The sequence below is a fragment of the Xenopus laevis genome, chromosome 4L (genome assembly GCF_017654675.1).
Source record: "Xenopus laevis strain J_2021 chromosome 4L, Xenopus_laevis_v10.1, whole genome shotgun sequence".
Lineage (NCBI taxonomy): Eukaryota > Metazoa > Chordata > Amphibia > Anura > Pipidae > Xenopus > Xenopus laevis.
The window spans coordinates 72,586,413-72,595,590 of record NC_054377.1 but is presented as its reverse complement, the minus strand read 5'-3'; positions in this window follow the sequence as shown (position 1 = coordinate 72,595,590).

The following is a 9,178-nucleotide window of genomic DNA, read 5'->3' as shown; positions in this document are numbered from 1 at the left end:
TTTTCGTGTCTGTTATTCAAAGTTAACTGTCAGAGAAAATCATCAAAATCCTTACTGCAATGTATTTCTACTGTAGTATTGCTTGCATTTTAAGGTACAGCTTTCCCTTTTGATCCAAATGCCAAAATACAAAGATAATCTAAGATCTTGTTTGACCTTTTTAGTTATGCACAGCATATGTACGGCCTTATTCATTAAATGCACTGGCCTTGAGCCAGATCAATTGTCAACAAGGGCTATGATATGCTATAATATGCTAACAGACATTACTGATGCCAAGCTCTTTCTGGAATCATTATCATAAAAAGTATAAAATATATCACAAAATATAAGAGTTGTATTTACTGTAGGTCAACGGTTCAAATTACAGCTGATAAAATTGGTCTAAGCAGCTAAGAATAATTTAAGGTGAATCTAAACCCATAAGAGCACCTAAGATATTTGCAGAAAGGGCAAAGCAATAAAGAGGTATGACAGTTTCCATCTCAAACACACTAAAGTCTTAATAATTTAAAGGGACACTAATGCTAAAATACCAACAGCCTCTTAAATGAGAGATCATGTTGTCACATTTACAGACCTCTATGTATTCAAAGTGCCCAAATCTTGATAAGACTTCAGCCATTAGCATTTTTTCTGCAGACCCAGGGAAGCTCATTTTATTTTGTTAAGGTTGCAAGAACCTGATGGGATTAAAAAGTACAAAGAAAATTACTTTGCCTTACTTGTTCAAATACCACATTGATTTACATTAAAAGGATACTTTTTAAATTGCCATTTCTGCCAATATAGTCTAATTATTTTATTTTTTAAACTTTTCATTGGAAATTCCAAGGATCTGTTATTTATTAACATGTATTTATAGAGCGCCAACATATTGCGCAACGCTGACCGACAGACTTTTTAATTTTTTTTTAAAAAAACCCTAGTTTTGCCCCTGGTCAAAAGCACACAGCTCTTTAAAGCAAAAGGCTACAAAGCAGTGGATGGGGGGGGGGGCAGGCTGAAGAGTTACTACAAGTGAATTTGTGGCTGAATGCTTATTTGTTTTGGATACTCCTATTAACATTTTACTAAAGGTCCCCAATGGGACCTTTCTCATTGGGACCATTATAGGGTTTTTTGTTTTGTTTGTTTTTTTAATCCAATGCAAGATAGTGCTGGTCCTTACCAAATCTATATATAGAGAGAGAGAGAGATTTAAACCTTTATATGGTCGTGCCTTATACTATCCTTATATTTTACAGGAGGGGGAACATTATCCTCTATATCAGCAATCCCCAAACAGTGGCTCGTGAGAAACATGGTCATAAAAGCAGGTGCTTATTATCGAATTTCAGGCTTGGAGGCAAGTTTTAGTTGCATAAAAACCAGGTGTCCTGCTAAACGGAGCCTCCAGTAGGCTGCCAAATGGCCAATCACAGGCCTTATTTGGCACCCCCAAGAAAATTTTTCATGCTCCCCAACTTCTTTTACATCGGAATGCTGCTTATGGGTATAAAAGGTTGGGGACCCCTGCTCTACATTATATAAATATATTATTGTTTTCCAGATAATATATTATATTCCTATATTAATAAAGTGAACGACAAGCTAATACTACACTTTAATGTAGAAATAATTTTATTTAGAGTTATCTTATATACAGTAACTACAAATCTGCTCTAAGTTGACAGTTCATCGGTTGCCCCTAACTAATAAACCTAAGTTTATTCCTTTCAGCATTCAAGATTAGGTATACTTTATAACACGCCATGTTATATGCCGCAGTAGTTTTGTGTTTTGCCCAAAGTGCTTACCAAAGCTGTATCCCATTAGCTGAAAGGGGGCCAATTCCAGCCGGGGGCATGAAAGAGTTAATATGAAATTCCTATGATTTATGAAGCCATTTTCACCTTACCAGGGTTATTTATTCATTTACAGAAAGTGGGTTATTTATCTTGTTGTCGGTTCCCTAAAAGGAAAATGCTTTAATTGTGTTTTCACAGTAAATCGGAAGAAATGCTTTATACTTATGAGCAGAGCACTGTAGGGGGAATTTCACGGCCTGTTTCAAAACTTAGCCTACAAACTGTCAGATCTTTTAGATCAGCTTTCTGCTTAAGTACAAACATCCAATCTGCAATGTATATATATTCAAGGAACATGCAAAATGGCCTAGCTGGTGGCTGTAATTTAAAATAGATTAAATCTAATGCATTAAACTAATGATAGATGCACAGACGTTAAATATATTTCAGGCATATGTTTCCTGTGAAATAGAAGCCTGCCTAGTTCAAAAAGATTTTAATGTTGTTACTTAAACAGGTATACATCAATCTGATGCAGGGTTTTTCTTTTCTTTTTTCATTTTGGTTTAAAATGCTTTTATTAAAGTTTCCACCTGGGAACTTCATGTTCAGCAGGAAAAAAAAAAAACGTGGATGTTTCTGGAAACCGCACATAATCATATTCTTGTGTCGTTGTATTGAAATTGCTGTTTCTCACCAAACAGTAAAATATTTATAATAATTGCAAGTGTTACACAAATGAGCAAGAAATAGCAGCCTGTGATTGACACTTCAATAACTTTAATAAAGAGTGAATATTCTGTGTAATAAATAGTTTAGTGTTTCTTTAAATTATGCCAGTATTTCAGTTTCACATCATTGAGCCGACTTCTGTGATTTTTTTTATTCCCTTTTCTTTTCCATAACAATGTTTTTTTTCCCCCTTCAGAATGATCTCACAAATCAAGTTGCTTTGGGATTGCGAAATAAGAGCCATATGTTTTTCTTTAGAAGAAATGAATTCAATGACAAAATGCCCAGTTATTCATAGGACATGCAAGTAAAATTAATTTAATAGTCAGGAGGGTTCAAAATACAAAACAAGCCAAGAAAGAGTGTGTGGCCCATTATTTGCAAAGGTTTCACGGTGGCCAGAGGAGTTGGACGGAACATTGAAAGCATTGCAGCCACACTAAGAACTGGTTAAATCAGACCATAGTAAGGAGCTTCTTACCAAACAGTCATAAGAAATATCACTGTACCCAATCACTGAGTAATCTGGCTGAGGCTTCCCTTTTTCTTAGAAAAGTTACTGAGTTTGCAGGCAGTGTTGTTTGGAATGCATAGCCGTTTTCTTGCAAAAAATGCCAATCACTGCAAAGACTTGACAAGAAACAGAGCTTTGTAAGTCTCAGGGAGGACACAGGGCAACCTGAAGCTAAACTATGTCTTTTTCCAACTGATAACAGGCATGCTGTCAAGCATCAGGAAAGCCGCAAGTCACACTTTGAGTATCACAAATATCACCAGTAATTTTAGGAAAGCAGAATCACAATGAATGTTCCCACGACGACAGTTACAAAAGATTAAGGGTCCACTTGCACTTTAATGTAATCATGCTATTGGCAGTTACAAGACTAACAGGGTAGAAATACACATTTGATGAGACTTTATGTATCTTGTCGAAAACCGCCACTCTAAAATATTAATGTGTTTGGCATTTAAACTAAGATACAGTATTGAAATTCTGCAGCCCATCTGGATTCATGGACAAACACACACATGTAGGAATTCACTCTAGAAAAAAATCCAATTCTCATCATTTGGCTCAGGAATGTTTTAGCAATCTCATTGCCAAAACACAGGTCATTACACAATAGTTTTGTCATTAGCATACATTCATTTGTGCAAATTATTTTGTACTAGTCCCTTAATCAGTCCTGTAAAAGGAAAGCACAAATGAAACCCCTCCACAACCCTCCTTTTATAATAAGCTATCTTTCCCTTCATACAAATACTCATGCTACTACATAGGACACAACCAAATGGAAACTGACATGACCCTAGATGTCAGTAGAGTATAGGACAGGTTGCTCTCATTTACATTTATGTTTAATGTACTTTTTGCTGTTATCTAGCTCATCTAGATAATTGTTTGCATCATTTTACAGTTGTTGGGATCATTTGAGGTTGGGATCATTGAGGCATGCCAATTCTAATATGATCTCTAACTAAAATCGCACAGAAGCCAAGCAACACTATTGAAGATACATATGAGTATGGTTTCATTTATTATAAACAATCAAAGCACTATCATTTGAGAAATAAAGCTCACTTCTTGAGACTCTACACATTCTAGAGCAAGTTTGATATCCAAAAGTTCCCAATCAGCAACATCATAGTTCTGCTCAGATTTACTGAGTTTCTGAGAGAAAATGCCATGGGATGAGGCTCTTCTTTAAGACCGGTTCATTGAGAACAAATGGCACCAACTGGCAATATACAGGCATCAACCTCTAGGATGAGGAGAAGAGAGGGATCCAGATGGCAGACAATTGGACCTGAAAGTTTACTTTTTAAAGTTTCAAAGTAGCTTGGACTTAATCAGTCCACAGAATTTTTTAACTCATGTGAGTCAATACTGTAAGAAAAATATAATTTGAGAAAATAATGTGTTGGACGGAGAAAGCAGGACAACAGTACTATGCTGCAAAGTTCATTTTTTAATAGTGCAACCACTACATGTTTCTGGCAAGCATGCCCTTTATCAAGTGCAAATGCAACCTTATCCTGCAACCCCTGCTGATGCTGCATGCATAAAACCATGATAATTTGAGAAAAGTTCTTGATACATTTTCAGTAAAAGTTTGCAAAACCAATTAAATGCTTAACATATTGACATGGGAGTAGACCAGTAAAAAGGGATACTGTCATGGGAAAACACATCAGATAATAGTGCTTCTCCAGCAGACTTCTGCAGCAAGTGTGCTCTGATAAACTTCAGTCACTCTTAACTGCTGCACCGCAAATTTTATTGCTATCACCCCCTCAAACCCCCCCCCCCCCACTGGCCCATCAGCAGAACAATGGGATGGTAACCATATAACAGCTCCCTGGTAGATATAGGAACAGCACTTAATAGTAAAAATCCATGTCTCACTGTGACTCCTTCAGTTGCATTGAGTAGGAGAAACAACAGCTTGTCAGAAAGCAGTTCCATAGTGCAGCACTGGCTCTTTCTGAAAGCACATGACCAGGCAAAATAACCTGAGATGGCTGCCTACACACCAATATTACAGCTAAAAAAAATACACTTGTTGGTTTAGGAATGAAATTTTACATGGTAGAGTGAATTATTTGCAGTGTAATTTAGAAATAAAAACTACACCATAAAAATCATAACAGCATCCCTTTAAGATGGCAGAGTCCATTTGGATGCCAAGGGTAAAGATAATAAAGCCAAGGAAATCTGTAGAATCCTTTTTCAAGGCATTTACAGACATTTTTCAAGTTTTGCATAAGCATACAAAAACAAAGAAAACCTTTCTCATGTTCTTCGGGAGAACATATAAGAATATAATTTAAATATATATATCTAGAAAGTCTCTTAAAATGCCATTCACAAATTGCTAAAAAGTTGCTAAAAAGCATTGCAGAGGCTGAGGGCATAACTAAATATTCAAAGTGTCCATATCTAGTGCTAAAGGATGTTTTCCACTTGTTGCCTTCACATATGAAATTGTAAGCACCCCAGAGATCCAATTTAGAAAAAATCATAGCCTCTTTTGAGCATTGAAAAAAGTTCAGGAATAAGTGTATTTATTTTCGTCCAAGTACTGGTATAACTCTGGTTCCACCAAAGGATATGTAATCCAGGAAGAAGTTTAGGACAATCATATATCCAATGAGGAGGAAGGGTGCCAGCCCCCTTTTTATCAAAAACATCAGCAAAATCAGGATAAATGTGGGTTTATTGCAGGTCTGAAGACAAAAGTTGAACAGAAAGTCACTTCCTTTAAGGACAAGTTTTTCAGAGAGATGCACCCACAGTCAAAGTAACTCGAGAATTACAGAACCCAGAACCTTTGGTCAAGCTGAAATAAGCTCCTCCAGGGAGCTGGGAATGTGTGAGCAAGTTCATTTTTAAACTTCGGTGAGGCCTAGGCAGAACTGGTGCATAAAGGAGAACTAAAGCCCCTGCTATTAAAAATTGCTACCCCCTACCCCACATAGCACCCCTCCCTGCTCCCCCCCAGCCTAGGTGTTAACTCCTGCAATTGCCCCTAATTCTTTACTTAACTTTTCTTGCAGAGTCAGCGCAGCGGAGCTCACGGTCGCCATCTTTGACTCTTCAGTCTTCTTTGGGTAGTGAGTGGCGTATCTGCGACTGTGTAGTTGGAGCAGTCTTCCGGTTTGTGCCAACTGCGCATGCGCCAAAAGTGATGGAAACTGCAGAAGGGAAGGAAGAAGACCCAAAGAAGAAGGGAAGGAAGAAGACACGAGGAAGGCCGAAGAGCCAGAAAATAGTGCCGGTGAGCTCCTCTGCACTGAAAGAAGGTTTCAATGCTTTCAACACAGGACTGCTCATCCATAAGGTGCAAGTCCCACTACTGGGGTTTCTCTTGGATCAAAGAAATAACTACACACGCACATGTACAATCAAGTAAGCACAAGCATAAAAAGAAGCTTACAACCATTAATAAATGTAAGGAAAATCTTTGAGTCTATCAGGAAGATCACCTTTGAGTCTATCAGGAAGATGTATCTTAGGCTCAGTGTAGAGGGTGGTCCAGGTAGAGAATCAGAAGAAGAAAGAGGTAGATGCAACAGGAGGCCGAAGAATCCTTAGTTATGATGTATATGTAACCCCTTGCGGTTACCAAACCACTTGGGTAAAAGTCAAATATTGCTGTGCCAGGTGGGAGAGGGCTGAGAATTCCCCCAGCTTGATCCATGGTGGCATAATGGCCAGGAGGGATTAATTGTAGAGGGAGAGACCCAAAAGCACCTCACAAAGCCTGAAGTTCGTACAAGGAGCGAGAGAAGTGCAGAGTAGCTGCTGAGTCACAATACAAGCACACAGGAGAAGTCAAACAGATGTGGGTTGAGGCAGACAGCAAGGTTCTTTAACAAGGAAAGAGTACAAGGTCAGGAGTTGAGACAGGAAGCAGGTCAGTCAGGCAGATGTCATCAGATAAGCAATAAATCAGGAACAGGCTTCAAGGAGAGACCAAGATAATCAGTCAATGATCCACAGTCCACAAATGCTTTAAATTGCCCAGGAAGGAGGTACAAAGAGCACTTACTGTGTGTCAGAGTGTGAACTCTGACACACAGGAGCGTCGCCGGCAGGCGTGTCTTCTCCCTGGGGCGCCAAAATCAATATGGTGGCGCCCAGTGCTACCACGTGGGTAGCAAAATTTTAAATAAAGGGACACCCAGGACACTGGTTCAATGCCCGATTATAGGTCTTATTAACTGTGAGTACCTGGGTGTTATTATATTGCTTTTTCTCTGAACTTGACCTTGCCTGGACTTTGGCACTTTTTTAGTATGCTACCTGCCTTTTGATCTCTGCCTGGACTTTTGATTACGCCTTTCTCTTGAACCCTTGCCTGTACTTTGGACTTTGACCCCAAAGCTTCCTCCCTGGTCTGGACTACTCCCGCTGGGAGCCGTTAGGACCCTGAAATTATCATCGGGTCATGGACCCCACTGAGGAAGCTCAGCCTGATTTCGGCAGGGCCTTTCGTGGTCTGCATTCTTGCAAGGAGGCTTACGAGGCTCGGCAATCCCATTTCGGACAATAGTTGGAGGTGATCCTGGAAAGGTTTTCTGTTCAAGTCGCTGCAGTCGCGGCTCCACATTCTTCCACCATTGAACCATGTTTTCCGGCACATTCTCTCTACAGTGGAGATCCCCAAGCATGTTGTGGTTTTGTGAATCAGTGCCAGATCTAGTTTGTTCTGCAACCAACTCAATTTGAGTCCGAGCGAGCCAAGGTGCGATTTGTAATTACACGTCTGGCTGGGAAAGCCCTTGAATGGGCATCTCCGCACTGCGAGAAGGAGTCTCCTTTAATTGATGATGCCAAGACTTTCCTCCAGGAGTTCCAGACTGTGTTTGATGCTCCCGGTCGGGTTGTGACCGCTTCTTCACGGCTGTTTCAGATTCGCCAGGGGAGTTGCATCGTTGCTGAATATGCTATTGAATTCCGTACGCTTGCTGAAGAGACTAGTTAGAATAACAAAGCCTACCATGCTGCTTTCTACAATGTGCTCTCTATTCTCCTTAAAGATTCGTTTGGCCACTAAGACGATCGCCGGCTCTGCCTTCCTTAATTCCGGGGCTGCTGGAAACTTCATGGATGCTCTTTTTGCCAAGTATATGGATGTTCCTCTGTATCCATTATCTACTCCTCTACGGGTTACAGCAATAGACGACAGGACACTAACGCTCTGAGATAATTTCCATGATGACAGGGGAATTGCCTGTGCAGGTTGGGACTTTACATAAAGAGAAATTGTTGTTCCTGATTATTTCCTGCCCCTCTGTTCCTGTCGTCTTGGGACTACCTTGGCTTCGTCTGCAGAACCCCTATATTGATTGGTCTTCTGGGCAGATCTCTCGTTGGAGCCCATTCTGTCAAGAACATTGTCTTCCAGCTATTCCCTTCCAACGGGTGAGACCTGAAAGCCCTGCCATACTTTTACAAGGAATTCTCTGATGTCTTCTGTTAAAAGTCTGCAGAATTCCTCCCTCCTCATCGTCACTATGACTGCCCCGTCGATCTCCTTCCTGGGACCATGCTCCGTAGAGTTCGCACCTATCCTCTCTCTCCTGCGGAAACCTCTGCCTTGAAAGACTATATCCAGGAGAATCTCCAGCAGGGATTTATTCGTCCTTCTACCTTTCCGGCAGGAGCTGGCTTCTTCTTTGTGTAGAAGAAGGACGATGGTCATGCGTCCCTGCATTGATTATCGTCGACTCAATAAGATTACGGTTAAAAACCGTTACCCCTTGCTTATGATCAGTGAACTTTTTGACCAACTGAAAGGGGCTAAGATCTTTACTAAGTTATATCTACATGGGGCATTCGTGAAGTGGATGAATGGAAGACAGCACTACGAATACCTTGTGATGCCCTTTGGCCTCTGCAATGCCCCCACCGTATTCCAGGAGTTTGTGAAAGACATCTTCCAGGATCTCTGAGGGAGATCCGTGGTAGTATACCTTGATGACATCTTCATTTTCTCCAAGGACTTGGAAAGTCATCGCTCACAGGTAAAGGATGTACTCTCTCGTCTGAGAAGGAACTATCTCTTCGCCAAGCTTGAGAAATGTGTCTTCGAAGTGGCCAAGATCCCTTTCCTCGGCTATATCATCTCCCCAGAGGGTTTTGAGATGGA